Source organism: Pongo abelii, chromosome 7 (assembly GCF_028885655.2).
Source record: "Pongo abelii isolate AG06213 chromosome 7, NHGRI_mPonAbe1-v2.0_pri, whole genome shotgun sequence".
Taxonomy (NCBI): Eukaryota; Metazoa; Chordata; class Mammalia; order Primates; family Hominidae; genus Pongo; species Pongo abelii.
The window spans coordinates 43,623,880-43,641,621 of record NC_071992.2 but is presented as its reverse complement, the minus strand read 5'-3'; the positions used below and the strand labels follow the sequence as shown (position 1 = coordinate 43,641,621).

The 17,742-nt window shown below is 46.7% G+C and overlaps 1 protein-coding gene and 1 long non-coding RNA gene across 8 annotated transcripts in view; one reads left to right on the top strand and one right to left on the bottom strand.

The window, feature by feature from the left end:
• The window catches only part of GPAT4 (glycerol-3-phosphate acyltransferase 4), a 43,562-nt gene extending 37,808 nt beyond the window's left edge, over positions 1 to 5,754 (bottom strand). The window contains exon 1 of one of the 7 annotated variants that reach the window (XM_024250607.2): positions 5,598 to 5,754. The gene's annotated coding sequence lies outside the window, so the exon portion shown is untranslated. 7 annotated transcript variants of the gene reach the window in all.
• The window catches only part of LOC103891312 (uncharacterized), a 46,422-nt gene continuing 33,355 nt past the window's right edge, over positions 4,676 to 17,742 (top strand). Inside the window, exons 1-2 of the long non-coding RNA XR_008527877.2 lie at positions 4,676 to 4,909; positions 4,995 to 5,570. This is a non-coding gene — a long non-coding RNA (uncharacterized LOC103891312). The remainder of the gene's footprint in view (positions 4,910 to 4,994; positions 5,571 to 17,742) is intronic.

The window sequence follows — 17,742 nt, the reverse complement described above, 5'->3', positions numbered from 1 at the left end:
AAAGAAAATCACTAAAACATGAAAGAAAAAACCAATGACCACAACCCCAAACTCTAACTTCAGACCTGAACATTACTAAGCAAAATAAAACATTCCTTCATCTTTATGTTCCACTGATAGTGATTCTCTGCAGTCCAACAGAGCAGCCACTAACCATGTATGACCTTGGAGCACTTAAAATGTGTTGTGAATGTAAAATGCACACTGTAATTCAATGACTTAGTATGAAAAAATGCATGTAAAATATCCCATTAATAATTTTTATATTGATTACGTTTCAAAGTAATATTCTGGATAAACTAGGTTAAATAAAATATATTGTTAAAATTATTTTCACCTGTTTCTACTTTATAAAATTTTTTAAAAAAAATTTAAATTGACTTTCAAATCAAAGTCAATATATAGGAGCTAAAAATGATCTCATAGAGGTAGACAGTAGAATATAATAGATACCAGAGGCTGGGAAGGGTCGATGTTGAGAGCTTGGTTAATGGATAGAAAAAAAAACTTAGATGGAGCGAATGAGTTCCAGTATTCAATAGCAAAGTAGGATGACTACAGTGAGCAATTTCTTGTACATATATACATATATTTTTTTTTTTGAGACAGTCTCATTCTGTGGCCCAGGATGGAGTGCAGTGGTGTGATCTCTGCTCACTGCATCCTTTGCCTCCTGGGTTCAAGCAATTCTTGTGCCTCAGCCTCCCTCGTACCTGGGATTACAGGCACAGGCCACCACACCCGGCTAGTTTTTTTTTGTATTTTTAGTAGAGAAGGGGTTTCATCATGTTGGCCAGGCTGATTTCAAACTTCTGACCTCAAGTGATCTACCCACTTTGGCCTCCCAAAGTGCTAGGGTTACAGGCATGAGCCACCATGTCAGGCCAATTTCTTGTGTATTTTAATTTGAAATGTTAAGTAGATTTGAAATGTTACCAACACAAAGAAATGATGTATGTTTCAGGTGCTGGATATCCTAAATACTCTGATTTTATCATTACACATTCTATCCATGTGGGCAAATATTACTGTACACTATAAATACGTAAAATTACTGTTTGTCAACTTCTTAAAAATTGATACATAATTTTACATATGTATGGGGGCACAATGTGATGTTTTGAGATACACACACAGAGACACACACACACACACACACACACTCTCTCTCTCCCCCCTTGTGGAATGATTAAATCAACCTTATCTATTTCTTTGTGCTTTTAAAATAGCATTACTATAAAATTTAAAATTGTGTATATAGCATATATAATATTTCTATAGGACAGCACTGATCAAAAATTTTTAAAGGAGACTCTGAAAATAATATATCTTCAACTGGCAAAGAAACAAAGATGTGTGTGTGTGTGTGTGTGTGTGTGTGTGTGTGTACACACACACATATATATATATATATATATATATACTTTCCCATGCTATTTCTCCGAGGTGAAGAAAATGGTACAGCAGAAAGGGCTCAGATCTGGAACCAGGACTGCCCTTAGGTTCCAGGCACAACTCTTACTGTCTAGTCTATGTGTCCCTGAATACATCATTCAGCTTTGGCCACGTGCAGTGTCTCATGCCTGTAATCCCAGCACTTTGGGAGGCTGAGGCAGGTGGATCACCTGAGGTCAGGAGTTCGAGACCAGCCTGGCCAACATGGTGAAACCCCGTCTCTAGTAAAAATACAAAAATTAACCGGGCGTGGTGGCGCATATCTGTAATCCCAGCTACTTGGGAGGCTGAGGTAGGAAAATCAAGCTCAGGAGGTGAAGGGTTGCAGAGAGCCGAGATCTCGCCACCACACTCCAGCCTGGGCGACAGAGGAAGACACAGTCTCAAAAAAAAAAAAAAAAAAAAAAAAAAATCATTGAACTTCCCTTGATTTAAGCTTCCTGATCATTTTTTTTTTTTAATTCAAAAAAGTCGGCCGGATGCGATGCCTCACGCCTGTAATTCCAGCACTTTGGGAGGCCAAGGCGGTGGGATCACGAGGTCAGGAGATAGAGACCATCCTGGCTAACATGGTGAAACCCTGTCTCTACTAAAAAATACAAAAAAAAAATTAGCTGGGTGTGGTGGCAGGTGCCTGTAATCCCAGCTACTGAAGAGGCTGAGGCAGGAGAATGGTGTGAACTCGGGTGGCGGAGCTTGCAGTGAGCCGAGATTGCGCCACTGCACTCCAGCCTGGGCGACAGAGCAACACTCTGTCTCGAGAGAGAAAAAAAAAAAAAAGTCAACAAAGGCCTGGCGTGGTGGCTCATGTCTGTAATTCTGACCCTTTGGGAGGCTGAGGCGGGAGGACCGTTTGAGCCAGGGAGGCTGGGGGGCAGTGAGCCTCGATCATGCCACTGCACTCCAGCCTGGGCCACAGATCAAGACCATCTCTGTAAAATAAATAAATAAAAGTCAAGCGCAAACGTATTACGCTCCTGTTTTACAAAGCATTTTTCTATTACTGCAGATCTTCGGCTTACAAATTAACTGGAGGTGGGATCCAAACATACTAAGATTGTACAAGACAAAATGAAGAGAGCCCTAGATGAGCCTCTGTGTTTGTATGGCATGTGTACGTGTCTGCACGTGTTTTAAAGGTGAAAGAGTATATTAAAGGTCTCAGGGGAAACTCTAAGCACTTGGAAGGCTCCTTCTAACTCTAAAATTCTATTCTCTTAAAAAGCCTTAATCATAGTGTACGCTATTACATGGTTTAGTGATACATGGAACGGATGATATTCCGTCAAGTTCTCCCCATGAGCACAATGACACAGTAGGAAGTAAAAGACATGTCATAATGAGATTCTACTTTACCCAAACAAACAATTCTGCAGTACAGTTCATGTTTAACCAGGGCCAAATCATCTCCAGATAGCTCAGAGAGTTTTGTTTTGTTTTTAATAAAAGCTAACTTTTGGTGACAAGCACACACAAGAAAAGTGGGTTTTTCTTTAGCAGAAACCACTTAGCAAGTTAGGCTAGCCTCTGAAGAGTCTAGCCACAGCCCTCCTCACACCAAACACAAAATAGGCACACAACAGTCACCTCCTCCTCCCTCCTCTATCTTTAGGGGTAATGATTTACCATGACACTCAAATGCTGTTATTGCAGTGGTACTTCCACAAACTGGACATGCATAACAACTATTGTATTTAGGTCACAAACTCACAAAAGAAAAGTCCATCCTGAAAGTAAGTTGACAACTATGTCATCATATAAATAACCTAAACTTCCATGAAAACTCAAAGACCCCTAACATGAGGACTTGCTTGTTCCCAGCATTCCTTGGAGAGGTGGAATATCCCCATTTTAAGGGTAGGAAAATTGAGGAATAAGTACTGAATTTACCAGTCTTTGTTGAGATAAGGAAATTTAATAGCATAAATTTTGCTAGGAAATGCATATTATGGTTTTGTAAGAAAGTCTAACCCATGGTCCAAGAAGCCCAGATTCTTATCTGTTAATGCCATGAAAAGCTTTCTGAGATGATGCTATTGTTCTCTCAGAAAAAGAAGAGTAACACTCTTAAGTCATTCTGGTTTCCCTTAGTAACTCTTTCTTAAATAGCTGTGAATGTTATCTTCACCGTTTATAGCTTGTTCTTATTCTCAAACTGGTATACCACTTCTAAGGTCAGAATTTTATCATGTTCCCTAAAAACTATTATCAGAACTTCTCGTCTGTCCCAAATTGATTTTTAAGAAATAATTTAAGGCATTTCTTAAAATTCTGGAATTTGGTGGAAAAGCTCATGTTCGCCTATCCAAATCCTTCATGAATGTAAGCGTCTTCATCCACAGCCCTCCTACACCATTTCTCTTTCCTGAAGGGAACCTGAAGGCAAGCAGTATGGGTCAGCGAAACCGCAGCCTGGAGGCAGAGGCGGGATTTCAGCCTCTTAAGACCTGCGGCTCTGGACAAGTCACTGAACTACTCTGGACTTCCAAGGGCTCAGAAAAAAATGAAAACATTGAACAGGACGTTCCGAATGTTCTCATCCAGATCTGAAACACTTTTTTTATTTTCTTTTTTTTTTGAGACAAGTCTCGCTCTGTCGCCCAGGCTGGAGTGCAGTGGCGCAATCTCGGCTCACTGCAACCTCTGTCTCCTGGGTTCAAGCGATTCTCCGGCCTCAGCCTCCCAAGTAGCTGGGAATACAGGTATTCGCCACTATGACCGGCTAATTTTTGTATTTTAAGTATATGCAGGGTTTCACCATGTTGGCCAGGCTGGTCTTGAACTTCTGACTTTAGGTGATCCGCCCGCCTCGGCCTACCAAAGTGCTGGGATTACCGGTGTAAGTCACCACGCCCGGCCATACTTTTTCTTTTAACCTGTTCGATCATGTTAAGATACCTTTTGCTGTGCTCTTTCTTCAACTCTATTGTGTTTCTTAGCTGAAGACCTCATAAGAGTAGGCTGTGTTCCAAAACAAAAAGTACATTATGACTTCGTAGGGTGGTTTTCATTATGGAACTGAAGCTACTTTTGACAGACTCATCTTGCATCAAGTTCTCCCTGAGACATACGGGAGGGGAAATGGGTGGGGTGTGGATGGCACAGGAATAGCCACAGTTAAGTGGCTGAGGAGGCCAGAACAAGTACATGCTGGTTCCCTATTCCATCTATTTCCCTGTGTCTGAAATTCTCCAAAATACAAAGTTAAAAAAAAAAAAAAAAAAGCACATCTCTTTCAAAGAGAGAAGTATATTTGATTGGCATTATTACAGGATTTTGTCTGCAGACTTTGGTATGGTGTAACTGCTCTTCACACCATTTCCCTTGGATTGAGATAGAATCTACAAGACATGAAACTAAGGAGAGCTCCTCAAAGTTCAGCCAAAATTAAGGAAAATGGACCAGAAACAAAATTCCTCAAATGACCTCAAGGTTATCAATGAGAAGATCCATGGTAATACTTGGCAGAGGATGGAACTTATTTCCATCGTGCTACACCGTATGTCTCCTATAAGCTATTTTCTGCAACTTCTGAACAGTTAAACTTCAGCCCTCTGTGACATGGAAAGCGAGGAAATAAACAAGCCCCAGTGGGAGAAGGATGCCTCGGAGGGTCCTGAAATAAAAAAGGAAAGGCAAGGGATTTCGGGAGGTAAGAAATCCTAAAGAAAAATGGGAGCATGCATTTGGAGAAAGAGAGTTTTAAAAGACATGCATCTCACGGCAGCCAGAGAACACAGGAAGGGGAATGACAGGGGAAGGCGCTTCCTGGTGCTCCAACGCCCCGCAGCCCTCGCCACCCACATCCCCGGACTCCCAGGGCGGGAGGGCTGCGCACACCTGGGACTCGGGGGAGGCGAGGGGCTCCGAGGAGCCGGGCTCGGAGGGCAGAGGAGCGGAGAGGCGGGCGGCCGGGGTTCGGGGCGGGCGCGGACCGTTCCATCCCGGACGGGGGGCACCCGCTCCACCCGCCGGGGATCCCCGGGGCGCGGCGATGGTGCCTCCTGACGCCGGCGCAGCGTCGCCGGGGCGTCCCAGACCGCAGGCCCCGCGCGGACGCCCAAGCCCGGCTTCCACGTCCCGCTCTCGGCTCCCCGGAGGTCGGGGACTTTGAGGTAAGGGGCCAGCTCCCTCCTACTCACCGACCGCGAGGCTAGGCAGCTCCAAATCCCGCGGCGACCGCTCCCTCCCGCCCTTGCCGCCTCCGCGGGCCCAGGCTGCGTCAGGACGTGCGCGCGCCCGCCTTTGTCTACGCCGCCCAACGTGACCCTGCGCCCACCGCCCCGCACGCTCCCGTCGGGCGCGCGCGGGCCGGCAGGGCGGGGGCCTAGGGAGAGGCGGGTGCCGCGTGGACCGGTCGCGGGTTGGGCGAGCCCGGGACGCGTGGAGTCGCCCTCTGTCGGACTAGGGGCCACTGCCGGGGGCGGGGCGGGGCGGGACGGGAGCAGGAGAGGCCGGGCCCTGGCCGCCCCTCCGCTGGCGCGTCCCTCTCAGAAAGCGGAGCGCTTCCCTGCGTTAGGACCGGATACTGGCTCCCTCCCCGGAGGTTCGCACGTGTGTTCTGTAGAGGGTGAAATCAGCCTGGCACCGCGGGAAGAGGCTAGAGTCACTAAATCACCTTGTCCTCTTGGGGCTGCTGTCCGTATGCAGCGACGTTCTGCCCGTTAGAGGACTCAGCTCAGGGCCTGGTACGCTCAAGATCTGTTAGCTGCCAGTACCGTCACCACGACCACCGTCATCACCAGCAGTATCCCTCAGCCTCGTCTGCCTTGCTCGTCAAGCAGAGTGCTCCAGGAGTGGGTGTAGGCCACCTTCGCCCTCCCTGGCAGATGCAACTTTCCAACTTCCACCTCCACTTGGACCTGCTCTCTCTACTCAAGTCTAGCTGGTGGCTGCTGGAGTTTGCGTGTGTGTTTCTTACTATATCTTCTGACTTCAGACGCCTAACCCCAGCTTATTATCTCCCCTAAAATGGGACCTCCTTAAAATATATATTACCTTTCTTTTTCCTGTTCTTAAAAGACAGTTTGCCTTTAGTGCCAAGCCCTCTCCGCCGGTTTACGCTGTACACGGCTGTCAGATTGTGATTCCGTGCTAAATGCATAATCTGATAATGAAATCTTTAAAGTCCACATTCTTAGACCTCAAAATCTCTGTACGAATAATGGGCAGGGTATGGTAGTTCACGCCAGTAATCCCAGCGTTTTGGGAGGCCAAAGCAAGAGGATCGCTTGAGGCCAGGAGTTTGAGACTAGCCGGGGCAACGTAACGAGACCCCCACTTCTACAAAAATTTTAAAAATTAAAAAAAAAATGGTGGGGGGAGCGGGGCGCGGGTAGCTCACGCCTGTAATCCCAGCACTTTGGGAGGCAGAGGTGGACAGATCACTTAAGACCAGGAGTTTGAGACCAGCCTGGCCAACATGGTGAAACCCCGTCTCTACTAAAAATACAAAATTTAGCCGGGGGTGATGGCTCGCACCTGTAATCCCAGCTACTCGGGAGGCTGAGACAGGAGAATTGCATGAACCCAGGAGGCAGATGTTGCAGTGAACTGAGATTATGACACTGTACTACTCCAGCCTGGGTGACAGAGCGAGACCCTAACTCAAAAAAAAAAAAAAAAAAAAAAAAAGAATAACCACTTAGCTCCAAAACACTGTACTACTTATCTCCACCACATATAACTAAATGTTACCCATTTGGAACTGATCACATATTTATTAACTCAATCACTTATGCATTCATTGAGCCCTTGTTATTCGCCCAGCTTTTTTGGGGATCCCAATTCAAGACTGAGTAATGCATGGCCATGTCTAATCGTCAACGACATTAAATTCCATAAGAGAAGAAACCGCTGGGCGCGGTGGCTCACGCCTGTAATCCCAGCACTTTGGGAGGCTGAGGCGGGCGGATCACGAGGTCAGGCCTTGGAGACCAGCCTGACCAACATGGTAAAACCCCGTCTCTCCATCTCTACTAAAAATACAAAAATTAGCCGGGCGTGGTGGTGCACACCTGTAATCCCAGCTATTCGGGAGGCTGAGGCAGGAGACTTGCTTGAACCCGGGAGGCGGAGGTTGCAGTGAGTTGAGATCGCACCACTGCACTCCAGCCTGGGCGACAGAGGGAGACTCCATCTCAAAAAAAAAGAGAGAGAGAGAGAGAAGAAACCAGACATCCAACATTTTTGTGTTGTGTTCTCCACAGTGCTAGGGATAGGGATTTAAAGTGGCCACCAGGATCTCAACTGCTCTTTGGAGTCCTTCGTCTGGTCTCCTTTTCTGCCCCCAGAACCAGTCTTGGAAGTAGCCCACTCATCTGCTCTACTCTCTTTGTGTTCTCATGGTTATATTTTCTCACAATTCTTACCATCTACTAGTTCTTTGTACATAATACTGAAATCTTAAAATATTTCGCACATATTAGAGGCTCAAGAGAAAATGGTGTTCTTTGCCCAAGCAAATGGTAGGCTCAATTGTTGGGTATTAACACTGATACACACACACACCTTGTGAGTGTGCACATTCACTGGCACATTCTCTAAACTTCTCAAATGCAGGAAGGCAATCAAACTTCCCTCTGAGTGGGAAGCCAACATGAACTGGGTACATATAGTTCCTATAGGCACCAAAACTTTTATCACATTCATTTCTAGGTACAAGGAATGTAAATGGGCAGATGAAACAAGCAAGTCATGCTTGAAATGCTTGACACAAAGCAGACTTATCCTTAGAGAAGGCCTCCTGCCCATAGCATGACCGAGCTATAGCCAACACTGAACTTCTTGTCGCTGTGAATATGGGCTGTCCTTAGATTATTGTTGGCAGTATTTTCACATTCTAGAATGAAAAAACTCATACTGCAGAAATTATAGGAGTAATTTTTAAAACCTGATGAAGGGTAGTCCTTTAGAAGAAAGAGATCACAAGATTTAGATCCTACCCCTTACTAACTTTGAATTCATTCATAGTATGAGAGCATTTCCCCAAAATGTGTGCTCTGTACATGGTGCACAGTGCTGTGAGCCTGGGAAGAACTCCTTTCCCCAGGAGAATACCATGCCTGTGCTGTACAACTTATCTTCCTTCCAAAGTCAACTTTAACATCTACAAAGACTGCCGTTCATTAAGAGGTGAATCCATAACTGGCGACTGCACAACCAGCAACATCAATGCTCATTTCCAAGCACCAAAAGAAAAAGCCAAAGAAAGTAAAATAAATATTATTTTTAAAAAATGTTTTCAATTGTGGTAAAATACGTAGAACCTAAAATTTATTATACCATCTTAATCAGTTCTTTTTTTTTTTTTTTTTTTTTTTTGAGATGGAGTCTCACTCTCTTGCCCAGGCTGGAGTACAGTGGCACAATCTCAGCTCACTGCAACTTCCGCCTCCAGGCCCAAGCGATCCCCTCACCTCAGCCTCCCGAGTAGCCGGGATTACAGGTATGCGCCACCACATCTGGCTAATTTTTTTGGTGGGGGGGAGAGGGGACAGAGTCTCACTCTTTCGCCCAGGCTGTAGTGCAGTGGCGAGATCTCGGCTCACTGCAACCTCCACCTCCCAGTTCAAGCGATTCTTCTGCCTCAGCCTCCTGAGTAGCTGGGACTACAGGTGCGCACCACCATGCCCAGATAATTTTTGTATTTTTAGTAGAGATGGGTTTTCACCATATTGACCAGGCTGCTCTTGAACTCCTGACCTTAGGTGATCTACCCACCTTGGCCTCCCAAAGTGCTGGGATTACTGACATGAGCCACTGGGCCTGGCCCATCTTAATCATTTCTAAGTGTACAGTTCAGTGGTGTTAAATATATTCTCATTATTGTGAATCTTCAGAAATTTTTTATCAAGGCTGGGGGTGGTATCTAATGCCTGTAATTCCAGGTATTTGGGAGGCTGAGGCAAGTGGATTGCTTGAGCCCAGGAGTTCGAGACCAAGCCTGGGAAACATGGGGGAACCCAATCTCTACAAAAAAGAAAGAAAGAAAGAAATTTTTCATCTTAAAAAATTGACATTCTATGCCCATTAAAAAAAATTTAATTTCTCTTCTCTCTACCCCCAATAACAACCATTCTACCACTCTACGTTCTGCTAATGGGAGTTCGAGTACTCTACCTCATATAAATAGTCAGTTTTTGTCTTTTTGTGACTGGCTCATTTCACTTAGCACAGTGTCCTCCAGATTCACCCATGTTGTAGCATGTGTCAGAGTTCCCTTTTTTTTAGAGCTAATATTCCATTGTATGTGTGTATGTATTTATTTTGAGACGGAGTTTTTGCTCTTGTTTCCCAGGCTTGAGTGCAATGGTGTGATCTTGGCTCGCTGCAACCTCTGCCTCCTGGGTTCAAGAGATTCTCCTGCCTCAGCCTCCCAAATAGCTGGGATTACAGGCGTGCGCCACCATGCCCGGCTAATTTTTTTATTTTATTTTATTTTTAGTAGAGATGGCATTTCACCATGTTGGTCAGGCTGGTCTCGAACTCCTGACCTCAAGTTATCCACCCACTTCAGCCTCCCAGAGTGCTGGGATTACAGGCATGAGCCACTGCGCCTGGCCCCATTGTATTTGTATACCACATTTTCTTTATCTATTTGTCTGTTAATGGACATTTGGGATTGATCCTGCTTTCAGTTATTTTGTGTATCTACCCTTAAGTGGGATTGCCCAATCGTATGGTAATTCTACTCTCAATTTTTTTAAGTCTGGAGTTGGGAGGAGAACTTCAGCTAGTGATATAAATTTGAGAGTCAGGCCAGGCACGGTGGCTTATGCCTGTAATTCCAACACCTTGGGAAGCCGAGGCAGGCAGATCGCTTGAACCCAGGAGTTCGAGACCAGCCTGAGCAATATGGTGAAACCTTCTCTCTCTAAAAAAAAAAAAAAAATTAGCCAGCCATGGTGGCAGGAGCCTGTAGTCTCAGCTACTTGGGAGTCTGAGGTGGGAGGATCACTTGAGTCCAGGAGGTCGAGGCTGCAGTGAGCTGAGATTGCTTCACTGCACTCCAGCCTGGACTACCGGAGTGAAACCATATCTCAAAAAAAAAAAAAAAAAAGGCGCGGTGGCTCACGCCTGTAATCCCAGCACTTTGGGAGGCTGAGGCAGGCGGATCACGAGGTCAGGAGATCAAGACCATCCTGGCTAACACGGTGAAAACCCGTCTCTACTAAAAATACAAAAAATTAGCCGGGCGTGGTGGCGGACACCTGTAGTCCCAGCTACTCAGGAGGCTGAGGCAGGAGAATGGCGTGAACCCAGGAGGCGGAGCTTGCAGTGAGCTGAGATCGTGCCACTGCACTCTAGCCTGGGCAACAGAGCAAGACTCTGTCTCAAAAAAAAAAAAAAGTTAAAAATAAATAAATTTGAGAGTCATCAGAATATGAATGGTACATATGTTGGATCAGATGAATACAAGAAAGCCCAGACTTAAGGAGAGACTTGGCAGTTAAGAGCAAAGTGAAGAAGACAGGTTGTTTCAGTCCAGATCTATATCATAGTCTTCAATTTGAAAGAAACACGCTCTGCCAGGTGCAGTGGCTCAAGCCTGTAATCCCAGCACTTTGGGAGGCCAAGACGGGTGGATTAGCTGAGGTCAGGAGTTGAAGACCAAGGCCTGGCCAACATGGAGAAACCCCATCTCTACTAAAAATACAAAAATTAGCCATGTGTGGTGGCGGGTGCCTGTAATGCCTGCTACTGGGGAGGATGAGGCAGGGGAATTGCTTGAACCGGGGAGGCGGAGGTTGCAGTGAGTCAAGATCGTGCCTTTGTTCTCCAGCCTGGGCAACAAGAGCGAAACTCTGTCTCAAAAAAAAAGAAGAAAGAAAGAAAGAAACACACTCTATTTTGCCAATTTATGATGAATTGATTGTGACAAGTTGGTTAAGAGACTCAAACCAACAAGGGACACTGATACAAAAAGGCTTATTTATTATTTTGGGAGGATTGAAAATGCAAAATTAACTGGAATGATAGAATTAGTAGGTCAGCTCATACTTTCAGCAGTAGGAAAGTCTACATACTTGGAAAATCAAATCAACATCAGTTGATTGTTTGTTTACTATAAGGTTTTTTAAAAAGAAATGAGGAAATGTGTGGCTCCCAGGGCTCTGGCAATGGGCTCTACTCGCAAAGTTCTGCTCGCACCTGCCAAGCAGTGGATAAAAGTTGGCAGAGCAGACCATCCTCTTGGATGACCATGATACACTATTTCTCTTAGCCCAGCTCCCCACTTTCTGAAATTCATGCCCACCTACCATTACCACCTCCTGTGAGACTATAGTTGCCTTCCTGGGGTTCTCGTGGAAAGAAAACAGGAGCTTGTACATTATTTTAACAATTCAAAAAGTCTAGTAGAATTCACACATTTACCTGAAATAAGGATACTTAAACAGACTAAAATGTAATTTTTTGCGGATATCTGCTCATATGTTAGGGACTCATTTCGAGATCAACCCCAACAGAAAGTTTTCTCTGATTCCCCCAGGAGCTCATTCTCTCTTTGGGTGCCTCTAATATTGTTTACTTTCATTATTTATTCATATGTCTGTCCCCCAACCAGACCATAAATTTTGATTTATTCATCTTTCTATCACCAGTTGGCATATATAGTAGTTGCTCAATAAATGTTTGTTGGATGAGTGAAAACTATGTGATGACTACCAGAAACTAGACAAATTATGCATACATCTGATGAATAAAATTATAAACTAAACTAGTACTTAATGCACAAAGTTTGATAGACAATACTTGGGGTATGTGGGAAAATGAAGGTGTTCTTTTTTTTTTTTTTTTTTTTTGTTTTGAGATGAGTTCTTACTGTGTCACCCAGGCTGAAGTGTAGTGGTACAATCTCAGCTCACTGCAACCTCTGCCTCCTGGGCTCAGGTGATCCTCCCACCTCAGCCTCCCAAATAGCTGTAACCTCAGGTGTGCACCACCACACCTGGCTATTTTTTTATTTTTTTGTAGAGACGGGGTTTCTCCATGTTGCCCTGGCTGGTCTTGAACTCCTGGACTCAAGTGATCCTCCCATCTTGGCCTCTCAAAGTGCTAGAATTACAGGCGTGAGCCACCTTGAGTGGCCCAAAGGAATTCTTAACAGCAAAAATATCAGAGCTTATTGAATTTTTTTTTTTTTGAGATGGAGTCTCGCTCTGTCGCCCAGGCTGGAGTGCAGTGGTGCAATCTCTGCTCACTGCAAACTCCGCCTCCCAGGTTCACGACATTTTCCTGCCTCAGCCTCCCGAGTAGCTGGGACTACAGGCGCCCGCCACCATGCCCGGCTAATTTTTTTGTATTTTTTACTAAAGACAGGGTTTCACTATGTTAGCCAGGATGGTCTCATCTCCTGACCTCATGATCAGCCCGCCTCAGCCTCCTAAAGTTCTGGGATTACAGGCATGAGCCACCGCGCCCAGCCCAGCTTGTTGAATTTTAACATTACCTAGATGGGAAAGGTTGTAATAAATTAGACCAGTTCACCTTTGTCTGGACCTTTCAGAGGTCAAGGGAGCCCTTGACCACTTTTTTTTTTTTTGAGATTATTCCTACATTAAAAAAAAAAAAGAATTACAAGATTACAACTGTGGCATATGGTACATGTGTATATTTCCAAAATTGACAATTTTAACAGAAAAAGGGGCAGTACACACAATTGTGCTACTTACAAGATAAAGCTTTATAAAAATGTCAAATATTATTTCAAAGTGCAAAGCAGGCAACATGAGATGCATCTCTGGCTATGAGATGCAAATGGGAAATTTGGAGGTGAATGAGGAGCAGCATCTTTCTTTCTTGCATTTCCTTCCTTCTTTCTTTTTTCTGTCTTTCCTTTCTCTTTCTTTCCCTCCCTCCCTCTCCTTCTTTCTTTCTTTCCTTTCTCCCTGTCCTGTCCTCTCCTTTCTCCTTTCCTTTCCTTTCCTTTCCCTCCCCTTCCCTCCCCTCCCCTCCCTTCCCTTCCTTTCCTTTCCTTTCCTTTCCCTCCATCCCTCCCTCTCTCTCTTTCTTGACAGTCTCACTCTGTCACCCAGGTTGGAGTGCGATGGTGACATATCGGCTCACCGCAACCTCCACCTCCTGGGTTCAAGCGATTCTCCCACCTCAGCCGCCTGAGTAGCTTGGATTACAGGCACCTGCCATCATGTCCGGCTAATCTTTGTATTTTTGGTAGAGACGGGGTTTCACCATGTTGGCCAGGCTGATCTTGAACTCCTGACCTCAGGTGATCCACCCGCCTCTGCCTCCCAAAGTGCTGGGATTACAGGCAGGAACCACTGAGCCCAGCTGAGCAGCATCTTTTTTCAATCCTGTTCTCTCTGTAGTTGTATGTGTAACTTAATTTGGAGATAGTATCAAAAGTCTAGGTTCCAGGCCCTCTCTAAATGTGACACCTGGTCCACGTGGTCTCCCAGCACTTCCCCTTTCCAGTGCTAGGCCATGATGATGAGATGGATTTCAGAAACTCTAATGTCATTAGAAATACATTACCACACATCTTAAGAGTACGTCACTTCTACAGCTGGCTACTCATGTTTTCTGTTGATTTTTACTAGCTTGAATTTGAAAGCAACCCCCAACTCTGACAGCATGCTCTATAAGTCCACCTGCCCTATTCATGATCAACCCTTAATGGAGTCAGGCCTTCTAGAAGGCAAGGGGGAAACAGTAGCGATTGTAATAGCTCCCACTATCAGATGAGGAAGCTGCAGCTGTGTCCACACTGTTCCTGGAAGCCTGTGTGTTTGGCTGCTTCTGCCATTACCCTGTTAACCGCCTGGCAGGGCACCTTGGCTGTTTTGTTCGAGCGTCAGGTGGGGCAGGCCCTTTAGGGAAAAAAATGAAGTGGCTGGGTGGGGTGCTTCACGCCTGTAATCACAGCACTGTGGGAGGCCAAGGTTGGGTGGATCACTTGAGGTCAGGAGTTCATGACCAGCCTGGCCAACATGGTAAAACCCCGTCTCTACTAAAAATACAAAAATTAGTAGTGTAATCCCTGCTACTAGGGAGGCTGAGGGAGGAGAATCGCTTACCCGTGAGGCAGAGGTTGCAGTGAGCCAAGATAGTGCCACTGCGGTCCAGCCTGGGTGACAGAGCAAGATTCTGTCTCAAAAAAAAAAAAAGAAGAAAAAAGAAAGTGAATGTTGCTTGCTCAACCTCAATACCTGCCATTGGCATAAACAAATGTAGTCCAAGAAATCAAGTATCAGAAGAGATAAAAGTGTATAAAAAGAAATCTTTTATTTAAAATTTGTCATCTATGAATAATAATCAAAGAATGAAGAGTCCCTGAAAAGAGGTTAAAGCCTTCCAACATCTAAAGCTCTCAGAACACTGTAAATTGAAGCTAGAGGCACACTTGGCACACATTCTCATGTATAACTCTAATCCATATGTTCTGAGCTCCAGTGGGGTGGCCAGCTTGGGGCCGGCTGTGTCCAAGGCTGATTTGTCCTCACTTTCTCCCATCCTGGGGGAGGCAAACACTTCAGTGGACGCTTTCAATACCGGACCATCAATACGTAATGGGGAGTCATGGGGGCCATGGGAGCAAAGGTCAGGCTTCTGGGTCTAGGTAAATTGCACTCAAAAAAATAGTAGCAGCCGGGTGTGGTGGCTCACACCTGTAATCTCAGCACTTTGGGAGGCCAAGGCGGGAGGATCATGAGGTCAGCAATTCGAGACCAGCCTGGCCAACATGATGAAACCCCGTCTCTACTAAAAATACAAAAAATAGCAGTGCATGGTGGCAGGTGCCTATAATCCCAGCTACACGGGAGGCTGAGGCAGGAGAATCATTTGAACCCAGGAGGCGGAGATTGCAGTGAGCTGATATGGCACCATTGCACTCCAACCTGGGTGACAGGGTGAGACTCCATCTCAAAAAAAAAAAGTAGTACCCAGGCACCATGGCTCACACCTGTAATCCCAACACTCTGAGTGATCCTTAGGCAGGAGGACCAGTTGAGCCCAGGAGTTCAAGACCAGCTTGGACAACATGACGAGATACTGTCTAAAAAATAATAATAAAAATTAAAATCAAAAATTGAAGTGTACTAAACTACTGAAAATAAGTGTTTTTAAAAGTACCCGTATTTTGAAATGAACAGAGAGAGTCTCTCCACACTTTTATATGATGAGGAGGGAGAAAAAGTGTTTATTGTATCAACTGTTGAAGATGCTTTAATGAACATTCCTTTTGGCAAAAGTGGAATAAGCCCGACTATTTCAAGTTACCAGGAAACTAGCCCTTCCCAGATGGAGAGGAAAGGAGAAGGGCAAAGTTCTGTCTCCCATCTTTAACGTAAAGAATCCCTCCCCAACCTCTGCAATACACACACAAACACACACACATGCGCGCGCGCGCGCACACACACCACCCACGGTCCTTAGACACTCTCTGCTAAGCCCTTTCAATAATTACATATAAGTACTTTATTTGCATTTCTTCCGTTTCCCCACTCCATTCCCAGAATCTTCCTAAAGAAAAACCTCATCCCTTGTAGTCAGGAAGTGAGAGAAGAATGCAAGGCATTCGAGGCCTTCTGCAGGGACTAGGAGTTGAATCAGTCCTTTTTCCCCATTATGAATTCAGGAGCAAGAAAACAGATTGAGGAAAGTTCCTCGAGGTAGGAAACACGCACGTCCTGGACAAGAAATCACGCTTTGCCCAGGTGGAAAAGGCAGGCGCAGAGGGCTCAGCCTGTCTGTGCGCCCTCACAGAGCCTGGCTTCATTCTGATGAGCAGGACGGCGAACCCGGCACCCAGCTGTAGTTTTGCCTTTGATTACTGTCCCCGAAAGGCCGCTGAGCACGCTCTAAAGAGAAGCAGAACTGGACGGTGGCCCGCGGGGCCAGAGGACTCGGTGGCAACACCACCTGGAAGACGAAATTGACCCTCTCACCTCCGCGGGGACCCGGCGTTCCAACACAGGGCTCTTGTTGGAAGCAGCCCCAGGCGTCCAGGGGGTGCGCATCTGCACCGCCCGCTTGTCCCCACCTGCGCGCACGGTGCCCCGCAGGAATCCCCTACAGCGCACACGGCTGCAGGCTCGCCCCCGAGAGTGCAGGCATCCCTGAATACCCTCTAGTCCCTCCCGGGGCGCAGCAGCCCCGGGAGTGGGGGTCGGTTCTGCAGCAGGAGGAGGCCGGGCCAGGGAGGCTGCACGCGGGACACCGGCCCTCTTCAGGCTCTGCCCGCAGTGGCTTCAAACCAGTGCACCGATACCAACGACAACCCCTTTGCGTCTGCAAACACAACTTGCTTCTTGGGTCGCTGGGGGTCAGGAGGTCGTGCCAGGCAGGGGCGGGACAGCCGAGGCCGCGGCGCCCCTCGGGGAGGCCGCTGGGGCTGCGGAAGAGGTGCGCTGCCGCAGAGGCAGAGGTGCATAGGGAGGCGCGCTGAAGGCGGCACGGGGACATTGGCAAAAAGGAAGGAAGCTCTGTTGAGGGCGCAGAAGGACCGCACATTCCCACCTGCAGCCCAAGCCGCCCTTCCCTGCGCTTTCCCGGGCTCACCCACCCCACGGTGTCCCCTGACTGGAGAAGAGGCACCGGCAAGAAGAGAAGTGCAAGAAGAACCACGTGGCACCGTCGATTCCTGGAGGCCGGCGTGCTTACCCCACTCAACTCCAGGCGGCAGGCGTGGCAGGGGTGTCGCTGCTCCTGTCTGAGAAACAGCTTCCCAGCGGGAATTATTTATTTGCTCCCGAACCGCAGCGCTGAGGCACTACTGCCAGGAGGCAGCCAATCAGAAGACCCTTTCATGATTAACCAGTGGGTTGGAGAAAGGAAAAGGATGTGACTACAAGTGTGACTCAGTGGGTCCCAGCTACTCGGGAGGCCAAGGTGGGAGGCTCGCTTGAGCCCAGGAGTTAGGAGACCAGCCTGGGCAAGACGGCGAGATCCCGTCTCTAGGAAGAAAGGAGAAGAAGTGTGACTCAGACATTTTGCCTCAGGCCACCAGCACGTCACCCAAGGTAGCATTTGGGATCACTCTGGGGTCACCAGTGATGGGGGTCTGTGATCAGGACAGGAGGGACAACAGGGACAATGTTGAAACTGGAAACCCTCTTAGCTGTGGAATAGATGGGATTTGTGTTTGTCTGTTGTATTTATTATTATTATTATTATTATTAGAGACTTGCTCTGTCGCCTAGGCTGGAGTGCAGTGGCCTAATCTCGGCTCACTGCAACCTCCGCCTCCCGGGTTCTAGTGGGTCCTGCCTCAGCCTCCCTAGTAGCTGGGACTACAGGCGTGTGCCACCACGCCTGGCTAATTTT